This window comes from Chrysemys picta, chromosome 3, assembly GCF_011386835.1.
Source record: "Chrysemys picta bellii isolate R12L10 chromosome 3, ASM1138683v2, whole genome shotgun sequence".
Classification (NCBI taxonomy): domain Eukaryota; kingdom Metazoa; phylum Chordata; order Testudines; family Emydidae; genus Chrysemys; species Chrysemys picta.
This window is the reverse complement of record NC_088793.1, coordinates 103,079,817-103,098,580: the sequence shown is the minus strand read 5'-3', so window position 1 is coordinate 103,098,580 and position 18,764 is coordinate 103,079,817. Positions and strand designations below refer to the sequence as shown.

At 42.7% G+C, this 18,764-nt stretch overlaps 1 long non-coding RNA gene across 1 annotated transcript in view; it reads right to left on the bottom strand.

Annotated features, from left to right (window-relative positions):
• The window catches only part of LOC135982359 (uncharacterized), a 134,937-nt gene that overhangs the window by 83,932 nt on the left and 32,241 nt on the right, over positions 1–18,764 (bottom strand). The window contains exon 2 of the long non-coding RNA XR_010599671.1: positions 9,611–9,742. This is a non-coding gene — a long non-coding RNA (uncharacterized LOC135982359). The remainder of the gene's footprint in view (positions 1–9,610; positions 9,743–18,764) is intronic.

The window sequence follows — 18,764 nt, the reverse complement described above, 5'->3', positions numbered from 1 at the left end:
GATTGGGTTTTTTTAGTATCCTAAAAACCCAAGGTTGGTTTGTGCTCATCTTGCTTATTCTCAAGCCTCCCCAGGAAAGGGGGTGTAGGGCTTGGGGGAATATTAGGGGAAAGTAGGAACTCCAAGTGGTCCTTTCCCTGAGTTTTGTCTAATCACTTGGTGGTGGCAGCGTTACCTAATCCAAGGTACAAGGGAGAATTTGTGCCTTGGGGAGTTTTAACCTAAGCTGGTAGAAATAAGCTTAGGGTGTCTTTCATGCGGGTCCCCACGTCTGTACCCTAGAGTTCAGAGTGGGAGGGAACCCTGACAAGCACACATGGGGAAAAAATGGTGGCTGCTGAGCACCCACCAGCAGCCCCCTTATTAGAATCTCCCCTTCCCCCCAGCACCTCCTGCCCATCAGTGGGCCCAGCCAATCAGCACCTCCCCTCCCTGCCCAGACCTCCCACCCACCATGATCAGCTGGTTTGTTCAGGAGGCTCTGGAGGAGAGGGGGAAAGGGAGGATGCAGTGCACGTGGAGGAGGGGATGGAACTGGGTGGGAAGAGGCGGGGCGGGGTAGAGCGGGGGTGGGAAGAGGTGGGGTGGGGGGTGGGGCCTTGGGGGAAGAGATGGAGTGGAGGCGGGGTCTGGGGCAGAGCCGGGAGTCAAGCCCCCCACGGCAGTTTGAAAAGTTGGCGCCTGTGCTAGACACAGTGAATGACCTGATCAGATTATGTCAAAGGCGTGCAAAATCAAAAGAGTTTTCTTCTTATATAGTAACTCTTCTTTCATTAATAGTGATAGCAATGTATTCAGGACAGTTTACTCTGTGTGAATTTGCCATCTAGACTTTCTACAAAATGGTCAATGTTCTTCTCGGCTGTAAAACTAATAAATGCCACTCAGGCTCAAGTACTAACAGTGGGGGAGTTCTTCTGACGTGATGCCAGCTGGAACCGTATTGGTTTTTCTTTTATTTCAAAAGCCAAGGTGAATGAAGTGTTTTGTTAATCTAGACTTCCCTACAAGAATAACCGTAAAGGACTCCATAGACTAAACATGTATCCTGCTGTCCCTAGACAAAGACTTCCTTGTATCCTACAGTTAATGAAAAAACTCCAGCATGCTCAGGCAGAGCACACAGCAAATGTTTCTTATTTCCTTCCAAAAGATCAGAGTGTCCCTAACATTTTCTAAATTCTCAAGATATTGTAAGAGAAGTTATCCCATCTGGGGTGGAGTGGCAGGAAGGAGTATTTTTCTAAGGTTTAAAGCTTTATTACACATTTACTAATCAGATCCTCCTCAAACCACAGGACCACTAGTGTCTTGTCCAGTTTCAGTCAAACATGTTCTCTTCATTTCTGTCATTCCTGCTATTGCCTATCAACCAACTACACTAGTAGTACTTGTTGTAGGAATCGTATTACAAGTTCTATCAAGATTGGGGTTCTATTGTGCTGGGGGCTGTAAAATCATAAAATAAAAGAACCCCTGCCCTAAAGATGGCCTTTAGGGCAGCAGCTAATACATATATATATAAAATACACACAGAGACACCATCCAGAACAGCCTGCGTCATTCACTAAACATAATGGGCCAGAGCCTCAATGCAGTTCCAGTCTGTTAGTGCTGCTCTGATGGTACCAGTACATCAAAAAGCCAGCTTAACAAGCTAAATGAGAATTTCTCCCAGTTTGGGGGAATACAGGTAGCAGAGTCAGCATAGTGGGCTCTACACTACCCCCTTTTTAGCCCTTTGTAAGGGAATGTGGATGCATGAAGAGGCAGAGTTGGGATACAACTGCACTCAGGTTATCCCTGAGTGGTGAAACAATTCCTTGTGGCCACTGGTAGCTGGGAGAAAATTAAAGCAGTCCTCGGCTCAAATTTGCATCTAGGGTCACAGCACCCTGAGGATGGCCACAGGACTGGGGAGACATAAAGGTGGTGTAAAGCCACCTTTATTCCCCCCCCCCCCACACACACACACATGTCCTGAGAGAGGTGCAATGTGTGCCAGAAAGGCCAGGGAGAAAGAAGAGCTTACAGTTGTCAAGACAGGAGATGAAGACCTGGACAAGAATTTTGGCAGTGAAGACAAAAAGAAATCATGGGTGGTGGGTACAATAGGCCAGGGGAGGCTCTATCTCCCCTGGAGCTGCCACTACTGCTGAATGCCTGATTGCAGGTTTGGCAGGGTAAGTTTTTGCTCTATTATGTCCCATGCAGGTTCTGGAGCAGTGAGGAGGCAATATGTGGTAATCAGCTTCCCGGGTTCATCAGTAATCTCCCTGGACTCCAGAGAGATTACTGATGAACCCAGAAAGCTGAGTAGCAGATACTGCCGCCTCAGCCACTCTGGAACCTTCATGGGGCATATCAAAAGCTCAGGTTCTTCTTCAGGAAGAGACTCTATCACGCTGTGGCATTTCCCGGGCAGCTTGGGGTCGGGGGAGAGGAGGGGAGGTGCAGCGCGGCTGTGGCTAGCCCAGGGCTCCTCCAGGCAAGTGTGGGGAGGGGCTCAGGGCTCCTCTGGGCAGGTGTGGGGGGCGGGGGGCTTGGCAACCAGGCTTCAGCCAGCCTGGGGCTCCTCCAGTCAAGGGGGTGGGGCACTTGGGGCTCCTCCAGGCGGAGGGGGGCTCGTTATTCCAGCTGCGGGGGGTCTTGGGGCTCCAGCTTCAAGGGGGGGGGACATAAGGGACAGAGCCATGGTCTAGCCACCCCAAAGCTGGGCTCCACCCACCGCCAATGAAAGAAATGTTTCTACTTTGTAAATGTTGTGGAGGAAGAAGCAAAAAACCTGGACACAATTTGGACATGTGAAGCTAGAGGGAGGACAGAAGCAAAGGATGACACCCGGGTCACTGGCTTGAGTAACAGGGATGGATGATGGTTTTGTCAACAGCCGAAGAGAAATAGTGGGGTATGGAGTGAATGGGAAGAAAAACAAGTTTTGATCATGGTGAGCTTAAGTCAATGGTTCTCAAACTTTTTGTATTGGTGACCCCTTTCACACAGCAAGCCTCTGTGTGTGACCCCCTTTATAAATAAAAAATGGGGTTTTAATTTAATTTTAATTTAATGGGGAATTGGGGCTGTCAGTCCCGCACCCGGCCTGGCTCATGACCTCCATGTAACAACCTTGCAACTCCCCGAGGGGTTACGACCCCCAGTTTGAGAATCCCTGGCTTAAGTTAATGGGAAGACATCCATGAGGAGATATCAGAGAGAGAGAAAAAGAGGCTGAGGTTTGGGAGACATGTCTCAAATAGAGAGAGAGATTTTTGAGTCAGTGTAAAGACTGCAGCTGGAGCCATCTAAACAGATAAGGTCACCCAGAAAGAGGAGGGCGCAAGGGTAGAGCCCTGTGGAAATCACACACAAAATGGGAAGAAGGAAGAGGAGTATCTATCAAGGAGACACTGAAGGAATAATCAGAGGTAGGAAGAGGACAGGCTTGAAAACTGAGAAAGGACAAGATTTCAAGACGTAAGGTTGGTCAAAGCAACTGAGAGGTCAAGGATGATGATGTATGAGAGGTTCCCCTCTAAACATGTCTGAATGACTTCATCTGCTCCATTAATTTCAGCTACTACCTGTATGATGACTCACAAATTCTCTCTCTATTGTCAGCCTCACCCCGACTGTCCAGTTTCATATCTCTCACTGTCCTTCCAGCATCTATTCTGATGCTCCACTGGCATTTCAAACAGTCTTGATACTTCTCCCCCCCCCCCCCAACATATTTAAAATGTTCATTTTCCTCTCCATCCCCATTGTAAAAATCTGGTCATGTCATCTGGCCACTTCCACCTCCTCTCCACATCTCTTCTCTGGCACCTTTTCCTTTTCTATAACAAGTGTAAGTCTTTTGTCCACACAACTCTGTCCCTGGCTACACCCCTACTTTCAATTCTGGCTACCCTCCATCTTGCTTGCTACATAGCCCTACCTTCTGGATAATTGCTCCTTTGTGTCCTCTTCCTGCTGTTGCATTTGCACTTCCTCCATGTTTTTACTTATACCTGGAACGATCTCCCTTTCCTCATGCATCAAGTAATTTTCCTTTTATCCTTTAAATCCCTCCTTAAAACACATTTATTTCATACACTCAGTACCTGCATCTCTTTGCATTAGAAGTGTGTATTGTATGTGTCTGAATTAGACCGTAAACTCTTCAAGGCAAAGATCTTGTCTTCTAAGTGGTTTTAGAGCACAATGTACATTCACAGTCTGGCCCTTTAAAATTCCTCCTGTCTTACAGCAAGGAAGTGTACTTCCTACAGACACTCAGTATTATTCAATATAATTCACCCTGGATGGGCAGGAAGAATTTTAAAGAGTCAGGATTGCAAAATACTTTAAAATTATTATATAAAAAGTCATACTCTATACTCGGTCATTGTCCCTATTTTATCCTGAATGTATTAATTTCATTGTACCAACTCTTATTTCATTCACTCTCTCAAAAATAATGGAAAAGTTCACTTGTCAGTTTTCCCTTGTATCTGGCTTTCACACATGCATTTTGGGAGAACATATCAGTTCACTTTAAACTACTGAACCGACTGGATTACTGTACACTCTGTAATGTTACTGTGCCCTTGTACAAACATAATAAAACATTAGTCACCTAAAGCATCATGTTCCCTTTACCTTCTTTAATACAAGTCCCTCCTCAGACATCTTGCAATTACTTCCTGTTTCTTTGTGAGGTGAGTGACCCTTTGTACATTTCAGGTATTCTTGTTATAGATATTCCTGGGTTTATAACCTAGCAAGAGACTTCCTGTAAGGTTAACAGCTGTTTTGGCATGTGACATATAAATGTAAACAATTCTGAATTCTGAACCTTGAGTCTGTATAATGTTCTATTGGCATCTTCCAAAATGAATTGTGAACCTATGCCTTTGATTCATCAAACTTTAGCTTCATATTAATTGTATAAATTACCACTCTAAAAGTTACTTCTCAAGATCCACAGTAAGATGAATTCATGTGCATTTGATTCTTCTACTATTATTGTCTACAATAGTCTAGTTTAACATAGCCAGATTTACCTGTGATTGATACTACACTGCTGAGCTGTGCTGCAAAGGGGCTCCCTGTGCATTAATACAGAGGGAAGATTTGGGGTTTAGGGAGGAGACCCCTGGATTGGTCAGGCACTTCCCTCTGTGAAGGGGGCCCAGTGGCTCTAGGGGCTTTTGCAGCCCTGAAATTATAGTGTAACCTTCCCCTACCCCACCCCCACAAACTCTGAAGAAACCAATCAGCATCTAGTCTGGGTACCTAACCTGGGCAATGGGAACAGGATTTCCCCTTCTCAAAGTAGGAATGTAGGCCCTCATCCTCAGCTATAGCCAAAGGAGGTTACAAAGTAACTCAGAAAGGCTGTTTATGTAAAGGTGGACTTAGAATTTGACATCACTGGGGCATGTGCTAATCACTCTGGGCCTCCTTACTTGATTATTGTTCTCTTTCCCTTACAACCCATTTCTCTGTCTGTTTTGTTTTTCTAGACTGTAAGCTCTTTGTGGAAGGCACTGTGCCTCCTTTTGAGTTTGTACAGCACCTGGCACATTTGAGGCATTACCAGAAAATAAAGCTGGTCAGCAAAATGTGCTAAAAAGGAATTTTTTTTCAAAAAGTAGTTTTAATTCAAAAAACTTTTTGCAAAAATGGAATCTCATTTCCTGACCATCTCTACTGTTAAGGTGAGGTGTCATTAAAGGAGGTTTTGGAACTGATAAACTAAACAGTAATAAGTCACCAGGACCAGATGGTATTCACCCAAGAGTTCTGAAGGTACTCAAATGTGAAATTGCAGAACTACTAACTGTAGTCTGTAACCTATCATTTAAATCAGCTTCTGTACCAAATGACTGGAGGATAGCTAATGTGACGACAATTTTTAAAAAGGGCTCCAGAGGTGATCATGGCAATTACAGGCCTTTAAACCTGACTTCAGTACTGGGAAAACTGGTTGAAACAATAGTTAAACAACAAAATTGTCAGACATATAGATTAACATAATTTGTTGGGGAAGAGTCAACATGGCTTTTGTAAAGGGAAATCATGCCTCACCAATCTACTAGAATTCTTTGAAGGGGGTCAACAAGCATGTGGACAAGAGGGATCCAGAGGATATAGTGTACTTAGATTTTCAGAAATCCTTTGACAAGGTCCTTCACCAAAGGCTCTTAAGCAAGGTAAGCTGTTATGGGATAACAGGGAAGGTCCTTTTATGGCGTGGTAACTAGTTAAAAGATAGGAAACAAAGGGTAGGAATAAATGGTCAGTTTTCAGAATGGAGAGAGGTAAATAGTGGTGTCCCCCAGGGGTCTGTACTGGGCCAGTCCTATTCAACATATTCAGAAATGATCTGGAAAAAGGGATAAACAGTGAGGTGGCAAAATTTGCAGATGATTCAAAACTATTCAAGATAGTTAAGTCCCAGGCAGACTACGAAGAGCTACAAAAGGATCTCTCAAAACTAGGTGATTGGGCAACAAAATGGCAGCTAAAATTCAATGTTGATAAATGCAAAGTCATGCACATTGGAAAACATAATCCCAGCTATACATATAAAATTATGGGGTCTAAATATGCTGTTACCACTCAAGAAAGAGATCTTGGAGTCATTGTGGATAGTTCTCAGAAAACATCCACTCGATGTGCAGTGGCAGTCAAAAAAGCAAACAGAATGTTGGAAATCATTAAGAAAGAGATAGATAATAAGACAGAAAATATCATATTGCCTCTATATAAATCTATTGTATGCTCACATCTTGAATACTACGTACAGATGTGGTCACCCCATCTAAAAAAAGATACAGTATATTGGAACTGGAAAAGGTTCAGAAAAGGGCAACAAAAATGATTAGGGATATGGAACATCTGTCATATAAGGAGAGATTAATAAGAATGGGACTTTTCAGCTTGGAAAAGAGATGACTAAGGGCAGATATGATCGAGATCTATAAAATCACTAAGGAAGTGTTATTAACTCCTCCTCATAACACAAGAACTAGGGGTACCAAATGAAATTAATAGGCAGCATGTTTAAAACAAACAAAAGGAAGTATTTTTTCACACAACGCACAGTCAACCTGTGGAACTTTTTGCCAGAGGATGTTGTGAAGGCCAAGCCTATTACAGGGTTCAAAAAAGAACTAGATAAGTTCATGGATGATAGGTCTATCAATGGCTATTAGCCAAGATGGACAGGGATGGTGTCTCTAGCCTGTTTGCCAGAAGCTGGGAATAGGCGACGGGATGGATCACTTGATGATTACCTGTTCTGTTCATTCCCTCTGGAGCACCTGGCATTGGGCATTGTCAGAAAACAGGATATTGGGCTACATGGACCTTTGGTCTGACCCAGAATGGCCGTTTTTATGTTCTTAAGAAATAATAACAATAGTAATTGTGCCAGAGAGACATTAGGCGCAAGAAGGGAGAAGATGTTGGTGTGATCTAGTGGTGGCTGTACAGATGTGAGCTTGGTGGGTGCCAAGTGAAAACTTCCATGCTGTCTCTTTTTAAAGGCCTCTATCATTATTAACATGTTTCTCTTTGATGCAATATTTTCTCTGTTGGGACCTATTATCACAGCACTGGCATTAAGCATGAGGATTATAGACCCCTTGGCTTTGGTAGATAGTGGCCAAACCTGAACAATGCTGGCTGGCACTGTTTGTAACTGGTGCCGGCCCAAATCAGACAACAGACACCTCCTCCATCTCTGTAAGAGATCGTGTTAGCCTGACAATATCTTGCTGTTTACCCTGTACAATGCTGAGCACATGGCTGGTGCTTAACAAACAATACATTAGAAAATGACAATGAGGATCCTCCTTCTGTCCTGGAGCATGGGGTTCACCTTCCTCTTTCACATAGAGAGGGCACAAATCTTATCTGGCTCCTTTGGTCTCACTTTTCATAATCATTCCTTGAAAAAGAACCATTCAGATAATAGCCTTCCACAAAAGAGAGGGTCCGGGATGCTGCCTTTTACTCAAGTCTGGAAGCTGCATGTTTGCAAATACTGAATATTTTTATTTAAATCAGTACATTGAAATGGATAAAGCTTGTACCACAAACAGCCAGGCTTATTTGAATGATACAAAGAATGCCTTGAACTTTACGCAAAGTTTGCTTTTGTTGTGTGGATACTATGTACTCAAAGCTTCACTAGTGAGAATAAATGTAAAGCATAACACTGTGATGAGACACCACACCATAAAAAAGCCACAGAGAACATTATGGTCCTGCAATGGTAAACTAGGTAACAAGAGTGCATGTAAGTTTCTCACCTCTCCTGGTCTTTTTAGAAGCTTCTATGTTCTGTAAGGAAAAATCAGCTAGTCTAGATCAGAATTCAGCTGTGGTGGCCTTACATGTTGTTAAATATTTCCCTCCTTGTCTCCCCTATCTGGAAGCTTCTACTTCTTTCCATGAGGTTTTCATCACTCTCGTCCCATTCTATAATCTTACTATTTTTAAAAAAGTATGGCTTTATTGCCACTAAATCCCAGCCTTAGAGCTCTGAACACCAAAGGGAACACCACAGGCAAGGGGCACCACGTGGGGATGCACTGAGCACACAGCTGTAGGTCCAGGCTCAGCTTCCCAGACAAGCTACATTATTTTGGTTCCACAATTTCCATTCCTTGTGGCCTACTTTTGCTGCCTATATTCGTTTCTCATCTTATGTAATTATAGCATTTTACCTGAGCCTAGGAAATTAGAGCAATTGCTGATTTTTTTTCTACACTCTACTTGGCACTGGGGAATTTGTCCAGAGATGTCACAAAATATTCTTTCCTTATCCCCATTACCTGTTCCAGGAGTGAGAATATCAACCCCATAACAGGAATGCCCAGGCTGATATTATTATGCTCAGATCCCCCACCATGGTGTATGAAGCTAAACTAATAACTCACCCATCAGGCTAGCCACAGCTTTTAATAACCTCCATTGCCACTCACTTTGCAAACCCTGCAACACATAGAGGGCGAGTGCCTTTACAAATATACAGTCAAACCTCTCTTTGTCTCTTTTATTGTGTACTGGAATCTGAGGCCTCTCCACTGTCACGCTATGTTTCCCTGTGCAATTTGGGGCCTTGCCATGTATTTATGAAATCTTAATCATGACATAAATGTGTTCAGTGTTAGGTTTTAGTGATTCTAGTTTGTTTTCATGGCACTCACACTGTGTTGCCTCCAGGGTTCAACTGCACTAACCCCAACTGTAAATTGGAATTAAGTTCCAAAATTCAGGTACAGATAAAGAGTTCACGCACAGAATTTTTTCACAGGAAAAATACCTCACCCAGTTCCTGCAATCATTCTTCCATTTCCAGCAGATTCAGATAAGGAACTCACTGGCTCAATCAAGTTGTTCTGTGGATTAGGAGTGGCCAACTTACCTATTTATTTTCTGTGTCACTGCCCCATCACAGCTCCAGCTAATCTTGCTTGAAGCAAATTTTCTTTAGGGTTGTGGCAGCAGATGGAATATATTAAGTGACAAGTGCTGCCCTTCTCCTTCCTCTTTGTTAACATTTTGTGGCTTTTCTTGACCATATTTCCCTGCATTTTGAATAAAATAGCCTTACCTTAAGTAGAATGATGAAGTATGCAACTATAACTTTTCCTCTGAGGCTCTGTATTGTTCTGCGGTAAATCAAGGTCTACAAATCTGCAAAGTCTTGTTAGTCTTGTGGTGTTCATTGAGTCCAAGATGGAATCTAAAAAGGGCAGGTAAATAAGATAGCAAGTAAAGTATAAGAGGGCATGTGACATTAAAAATGCTAGGTGCTTTGTGTCCTCTACCCATCAGGCATTGCAATCTGCCATCCATCCCACCTGGAGCGCATCAGATTCCCATTCCACTCTGAGACACACATACACATACAGGCCAAATTCATCCCTTGTATATTCTGTGGATTTCAATGGAATTATACTATTTGAATTTGGTCCTATGTTTTCCTACTTTAAGAGAGCTCTATTTTGGTACTGTTCACAAACTTCTACTGTTAATCTTCTTCTAAAATGACCATGAAGAATTTGTTAGTTTTTAATTGATGTAGCACTGGATAAAGACCCACTGCTTCACAGAGCCAATGAACACTTAAAGTCTGATTCACTATTCTCCATCAGCAGAAAAGAGACAAATGTAATAAGTGCATAGTTATTAACATGTTGTACACATAAGAACAGATATACTATTCCATGGGACACAATTAACATTTGTCCCTATTACCAGTACAGCCTCAGAGTTTATGGCCCTGTGTATTAATGAAATACTTACGAAATAGCATTGACATTAGAAAACTGTTTAGAACTTAATTTCTATCAAGTTACGTACATTATACTTTGCTGTAAATAATGAAGTGGTGTTTGCTTTCTTTTTCAAAAGGATGTTTTTTGCTGATTGCATTGGCAATTAATGAGATGGTGTGCAATGCATGGCTACTCAGCTGGCCATAAAATAAAATGAACTCACATTGTGATGGTTCATTGTTGGTGTGTGCTGTTTCTTAGAATGACAATTATGTCATTAATTGTTTGTATTTTATTGGCTTATGCTGAAACAGGGATTGAATGATGGCTGTCCCCTGCTGGGACACTCACAACAATGAGATATATATTGCTCCTGAGCAGAATCTAAAATAAATAGACACAAATTAGAAAAGTCACTGTGAGCGGAGGCTCTTCACTGCTGGTATAATGATGATGTCCACTGTAGCTCATGAGCAGGGTAACAAGCCATGACCTTTAGCTTCAGAACACAGACCACTTGATTAACTCCATTAGCTGGCAGCAGTAGTAGGCTGTTATATGTTCTAGGGGACTGGAGGAAAATCCAACATGCAGTTTCAGCCTGTTAAACTGGAATATAAGCATGTCATAAAAAGAGACTGACAGCCTCAATACTGAATGCTGTGTTAATTCTAGACAACCAGGCAGACAGCTTTAATATTTTTAGGGCCTGATGCAAGTACAAGACCCCAAACTCCCAGAAATGGGAAGGAGGAAGAATTAGGCTATAATTTTCCTCCATCTGGTCCCATCTGCCAGAGGGGTAGGGTGTCTGGCAGAAAGTAATTTCCTCTCCTTCTCCTCCTGGAGTGAGCAATAGGGAAAGTGTATGCAAGGATTACATATAATGTGAAAAACCCACAAAAGCATCACACAGGCATCCTCTTATAATGAAGGCTGGCTCTGAAGAACTGTCAGTGGTAATAAATGAGAGCATCTTGGGACAGGCAGGCTTGCAAAAAGCTTCAAATAGAACACAGAAATCCAGTTGGGACTCATCCCGCAAGAAGCTTTGGTTAGTAATACATTTCACAGTTGCAGACTGTAGACATCAGAGAAAAACCTGATTACTGCTGCCAAATTTAGATATGATTTATGTAACTTTACCTTAGCAATTTACCCATATTACTGCTAAATACCAGGCAATTGTATTTTATAGTGATCAGTTATTAGGGTAAAATTCTGCTCTGGACAGGTTAGCTTTAGTGTGGCAGTCCAGTGTGTCTTCTGCCGAAAGGGGATTCATAGGGGAAAGCCAAAGCACAAAGGTGGGAAATACTTTGCTACTTCTTTGAGAAAGCTTAGACCATCTTCAATCTAGGGTTTGAACTGATGGAAACATACATACTAAGCAGTGAATACATCCCAGACCACATCCCCTTGAGCAGGGGTTCTCAACCAGGAGCCTGGGGCCCACTGGGGGGGCTGCGAGCAGGTTTCAGGGCATCCACCAAAATAAATGAAAGAGCAGGGCCAGCATTAGACTCACTGGGGCCCAGGGCAGAAAGCCAAATCTTGAGCCCGCTGCCCGGGGATGAAGCCAAAGCCCGAGCAGCTTAGCTTAGCAGGGCTCCCTGAGGCATGGGGCCCTGGGCAATTGCTCTGATTGCCCCCCCCTTAATGCCGGCCCTGGCTTTTCACCCACTGAAAAACTGTTGTTGTGGCACAGGGGGCCGTGGAATTTTTATGGCATGTTGGTGGAGGGGGGCGCAGAAAGAAAAAGGTGGAGAACCCCATCCCTTGAGGACATAGAGATCTGGCTGGCTGATTAGCAGGGTCCAACTCCTATTCATTCCTGTGCAATGTGGAGTGATCCTGGCAACTGTTTATATAGAGAAAAGAGGCTTTTTTCCCACTTGCTCACCAGTATAACCAAAAAAACATAAATTAAGAAGAAGCAAAGTATGTAGGTTTGTGAGTGTGTGAGAGAGACAGACAGAAGAACTGCACGTTTGGTGCCTCGCTGTTCTACGGGATGCAAAGGGGAAAAAAGGCAGAGCTTGACTGCGCTCAAACACTGTAACTTACAGGCAACTGTGCCATCTAAAAGCAGACAAGTGCCTAACTAGTGGCATAGCCAGCAGCATGGTGCAGCACACCATGGTCATATAAGGAATAAGGTTGGCTGATACAATCATCCTTATTGATTACACCTGCCACCAAGAGAAGCAGGTAATGTAAATTCTGGCAGTCAGTGATGCTGGGATTGTGAACCTGGCATCTGGCAGTATTTCCTGAGGGAGGCAGGAGATGTTCACATACACATGAAGTACTATTAAAAAAAGATGTGCATAAGGATAAAACCATGCTGTCCTGAATCCTGTGAGTATGTGGCACACATGAAACATTCCCAGATCTAATGTACATATGAAATGCTTGGGCTGCTCTTTAATCGCCAAAGTGCTGCCCAGACTCATAGATATTTGACACACCCTCACAGATCAGCATGACCTGCTGCTGCACTTTCATCTGTGCCCTATTGGCACAGCTTGTGCATGCTTGGCAGCCCTCATTACTGTTGCTGGCTCCTTTGCCCTGTGACGAAAGTGCAGGGCAAAGAGTGGGGCTGAGAGCAGTCGCAGGTAGATCAGCTGAACGGCAGACAGTGTGCATCAGAGTATGTGTGGGCAAAAGGGGGCTTATAGGTGGCCACTGGCATCTTCACCACAAAAGCTGCTCAGAGCAGAGGATTGACAAGCCACTGAAGTGATCTGAGTATTTGGGGATTTTCCCTCCACTCCTCTATATGCAGCGTTTTACTATTGTAATTATGTTCACTGAAATGGATTCTGCTGTGTTATTGGCTGGTGGAGGAAACAAACCTGGAAAGAATTAAAAGAAAATAAGAGCAGTGGCTGGGGGACTGAGTGGCCAAAGGGATAAGGAGCCTTTCAGAAATTTGAATGAGTGCAGCCTTGATCAGCAGTGATGAAAAGGCCTTAGTATCCGGTGAGTTATAGGCACTGAGATGGTGGTCTCCACTCTTCGCTAGCTAACAGATGTCCACATTAAAAAAACTTTAACACCAAAACATTCTCATACTTTGCATTATTTGCCAGTCTCAGCAGACAACCCAATAGAAGAAAGATGGTCTAGTGGAGATGGCATCAGATTGGGACTTGGATGACTGGAGTTCACCTCCTGGCTTAGACTTCCTCTGTGACATTGAGCAAATAATTTCATTATCCTCCATCTCAGTCACCGGTCTATAAAATGAAAATAGCATTTCCCTATCTCAGAGGACTGCTGTAAAGATAAATTCCATCAATGATTGTGAGTCAGCCAGATATTATGGTAATGAGGGCCATATAGCTGTCAGCTCGAAAGAGAATGAACTCCCTCCTGCTGGAATGCTCCCTCTGGGCTGAACCATGTGGTGAAGAAGTCGACTAGCCCATACTGTGTACCTGGTCTGTGAAGAGAGGACTTCAGTCCCCACAGCTGTTGATTTGGCATCTTTCACTAGCACTAAGTTCACTTTCAGAACTAGCTGATAAGTAATCGGGTGGAAAAATCCTTTCTGAAGGCTGTGTGAAATATTATCTGGTGAACTTTGTCTGTAGACAGCTGGTATCTTAGGAGAGGCTTTTATGTACAAGATTGGTTTGAGTTGTGTTATGTAACTGTGTTCTGTCTCTTTTCTTTAATTCTCTTATTTGGCTTTTGCTGCCCGTGCCAAGACCTTGTCAGTATAGCCTGTGTTAGCAAAAGAACATCTAGTGATCACAGAACCAGGAAGGTGTGAGCTACATGCAAACATTTCCAATTACATGCTTCATTTGCCTTCTGGGAGGAACGCTCACCTGGACTCTTGTTCTTGCTTGGCGTGTCATTGGGGGACATAGTGTGTGAGGAGACCTATCCCTGGCACGCGTCCCACACCCAGCACCTGCCAATGAAGCTAGCTGGTCACAGCAGGAAGTGCATGCTGCACCTCCTGAAGGATGTAGCATGCCCCTCTACAACTCAAGAAAGGGACCTGGGCTCATTGTAAGCAGCTCAATAAAACCAGCTCAGTGTGCTGCTGTGGTTAAAAAAAAAAAAAAAAAGCTAAGATGTTAGGATGAAAAAGGAATGGGATGGAAAATAATATGGAGAATCTGATCATACGTTTTTATAAATCAATGGTGCAGCCTGACCTGGAATACTGTGTGCCATACTGGTCAACCTGTTTGTAAAATGGCTGTGTTTCTAAAAGAATATTGCAGAGCTGGAAGAGGTTTGGAGAAGGATGACCAGAATGGCCAAGGGTATGAAAAAAACTCTCAGATGAAGAGAGATTGGAAAGATTGCGATGGCTTACCTTAGAAAGGAGATGAATAAGGTATGTAAAATAATGAATGGTAAAGAGAAGATAGAATAGGAACATCTGTTCTCCCTGTCTCATAACACAAGAAAAAGAGGACATCCAATGAAATTAAAAGGTAGCAAATTCAAAACTGACAAAAGGAAATACTTTTTTCATATAATGCATAATTGGACTGTGGAACTCATTGCGACAGGAAATCACTCAGGCCAAGAACTTAGTAAGAATCAGAAGGGATTGGATATGTATGTGGATATCAAGAATATCCAGAATTATCATAATTAATTACAATAAAAATATTGGGGGGGGGGCGCAGAAAGAAAAAGGTGGAGAACCCCTTTAACCTTATGTTTCAGGGTTTAGGCCTATCTCTAAGAGATGAGCATGAGACCTAATGTGAGGGAGTTTTATCCCCCATCTGACTACTGTGGGATTCTTACACCTTCCTCTGAAACACTGATTGTAGCCACTGTCAGAGACAGGATACTGAGCTAGATCAACCTTGGGTCTGATCCAGTCTGACAATTCCTATGTTCCTTGACTGTTTGGGAGCACAGAGAAACTCTGGAGCCTAAGGCACAATATCGCTGTGTTCCCAGAGAATGGTGTAACTCCTCTCTATTGCATTCTACAGACCATTTACAATCACTAAATGTTTAGAATATTTGTGCTTAATATAATTTCAGTTCTAGTCTGTCCTATTCATATTGTTGTGGGGAAAGGAATGCTGTCTCATGCACCCATGCATTATGGTAGAAAGACTAGGTGGGAGGTGGCATAGCATTATGTAGCCCCCCCTCTGGGATTTTGCCAACAGAACATTGCACCAAAAGACACTGTGATCCTCTTAGGAAGGTGCTCTCCCTCTAAGAGAGAGTTAAGTTTCTTTGTGCAGTCCTTGAGGCCCCTAGCGCCTTATTCCCTCATAGCCAGAATTTAAACAAATATTGTGAAGGTTATGGAAAAGGAGACTATCCATTGAGACAGATTTTATACACTGTTACAACCATTAATTTTATTTACAGAGAGAAAGAGAGAGAGAGAAAGGACCTGGGAAGTCATCCTGTTGGGTTTTTTTCCGGTAATCATTTAACAGTAAATGATGGTCTCAGTCTTGATCAGGAGACTGTTCAGCATTCTAAAGCTAATGTCAGCTGACAAGGTCTGTCTTGCTTTTCACTAATTGCATGCTTCTCAATTCTCTGTATAAAGAAAGCGAACACCACAGCAGAGGAAGAGAGGTTTCCAAGAAAGGCCCAAGCACATTTGGCAGAAAGGGGCAGTGTTTATGAGAGATAAACGTAGAGGGGAAAGGAGGGGAAGAGAGACATTGTGAGCTCAAATTAGGAATGTTTATAAAAGCATTAGAGGGGTAGCCGTAAAAGCATTGGTAGTCGAGAAATATGTTTTATTATTATTATTTGTTCTATAGTAGCATCTAAAGAACCCAGCTGAGATCAGAGCCTCGTTATGCTAGCTTCTGTGTATAAACAAAAACAGAGACAGTTGCTGCCCTGAAGAGCTTACAATCTAAATAGACAAAACAGACAAAGGGTGGGAGAAGGTAAATATTATTATTCAGCTTCTGCAGCTGGTGAATTGAGGCACACAGAGATTTGCTGAAGGTCAGAAAGGAAGAGTCTGTACCTGGTCCATGGACTGAATGCAGATTTCCTGAGTCCTAATCCAATGCTTAACCAAAAGATCAACATTGTACTGTATGGACCACTATAATAAACACAATTTAACAGAGGTCTCAATGATATGGCTCCATAAAATCATTTAAAATGACCTTTTGTTTGTATCATAGTAGTAGGCAAAGGCCCCAATCATGGTTGGAGGCACCATTGTGCTAGACACTCTGCAAACTCAGCAAGAAACAAGTCGCTGCCCAATTGAATTCAAGACAAGACACAACAAGTGGGAGTAGCAAACAAATGGAGGGCATGGATATTTTCTATCTTTATTTTTAAATCCTTCCTCACTCAAGCGATTATCTTCTTGGTGGAGGAGTGTCCATTTCCAGTTGACTTCACATTGATTCGGTCCCTGATATTACTTTTAAAGTATTCTTAATTGTCCTGATCCAGAGCTCACTGATGTCAATGGGAATCTTTCCACTCATTTCCATGGGCTTTGGACCATGCCCTATCAGACACGCTGAACTAGAAAACTGATCTAAATGACACCTGTACTAAAACTGATCTAAACGATACATTTATGCTGAAAAAACGTCATTCAGCATCCTTTCAAAGCTTCCTGAAAGGGAATTTTTTTCTCATTTTGCCCCCTCATTATGTTCCAAAACTTAGCCTTTGCAATGTTTAAGTGCGTGAGGGTTGGGTACATTTTGGTTAAGGTAAAACTCTGTAATGAGGGAGGAGAGGAGAGTAAGTTTGCAGCCCGAGTTACCTCGCCGATATCCCTAAAGTATAATGTTCTGTCCTAATAGAATATGGAATTTTACTGTATATCCAATTGGAATAGTGCCTGCTTTTCATGGAGATATTCATGTTTTACAACCAAGACCTTTGTACCTAGCTAGCGCAATGGGATTTTCCTGGTTTTATTGCCCTTATTTAAAACAGAAACAATATGTTCTGGGCACAGAGATGCCATAAAATAGAGATCAGGACACTTTCATTAGATTCTGAATACCACCTTTTTCCATTTAGAAATAAATATACATAAGGAGGATAATATTTGGATGAATCAATGGTGTACTTAGCCACAATAAGCCCATTCTGAGTCAACTGGTTCCTTATATGATATGACCATGACATTGTACTGAAAAAGTTATTTATATTCTGCTCACCCACAAGGATTGAGATGCTTTATGGATATATATTGAAAGTTTGCTGTCAGCAGGCTTTGAAAAGACCTTTTCTGCTTTAAAAACATTTATTTCTTCTGTCTGCAGACAGCCTGGTTGTTCATCAGTGGGACTTAAAACATTGGGGCCATGTATGCAATCATTTAGGAAAGACAAGTTTCCAGTCATAACAAACATACATGAAACTATATCAGAGGAACACAGTGCATTTTAGTGCAAGAGGCAGGAAAGCAATTCTCAATCCTATGGACAGTTTTCATGCTTCTGTTCTCACTTCTCATTACTTCAGAATGTGCTGGCAAAAATAATGAAGGACAGGCTGGACAGATGCCAGCTGATCCTTTTCCACTGGCTGTTCAGCCCATGGTTTTACACAATACTGCTATTCTTGATAGATCTCTGACACTCCACCTTTTTAAGGTGCTGTTAGGCTGAGAGAACTAGCAAAGGCTTAAGAAAAAACTGAGGAGAAAAACAAAGATAGTCTGCCAGTCATCACAAAAAATGTTGCCTCCAGAATATTAAACATTGTACACAGCTGGGTAAATCCCATATGTCTACATACACCCATGAGCCCTGACTGACAGTTGCTTTGTTCACATGCTTAGCTTTTACACCACTTTTATTCTAGGTTAGGGTGACCAGACAGCAAATGTGAAAAATCGGGACAGGGGGTGGGAGGTAATAGGAGCTTATATAAGAAAAAGACCCCAAAATCGGGACTGTCCCTATAAAATCGGGACATCTGGTCACCCTATTCTAGGTCTGCCAGGGACTGCCTTCCTACCAGTGGAAGTGAGGGCAATCTCAGTGAGGTGCAAATGTATGCATTGCCACCTTGAATGGCTGAGAATCCCATACTCCCTCCCTGCCATAATACACACACACACACACACACACACACACACACACACACCCCTCCTTACACCAGAGGGCATGCAAGGAGGGATCTGTCTAGAACTGTTCTGTTAGCTCTGTATCTGAAGGGGTGTCCCCTGAGAGCTTCCTTCCTCCTTTGTGGCCCCTTTATGCCTCCAGAACAGCATGAAAGGACTGCAGCACTACAGGGAACTGGACTCATGATTTGTTTAAGTTGCTCCTGTAGAAAGGTAGGAAAGACCGAGTGGGTAATCTTTTGGCAATCACCACACACCTAACCATTTCCTCATACCTAATTTCAATGCTCTTTCTTTCCTTGTATTGTGTGTATATTTATTACAATCCAAACATATTTGCTACATTCTTCATCATTTGCACATTAGGAGTCTGGCAGCTGCACCTTCCACCCTGCTTGCAATGGCAGCATTGT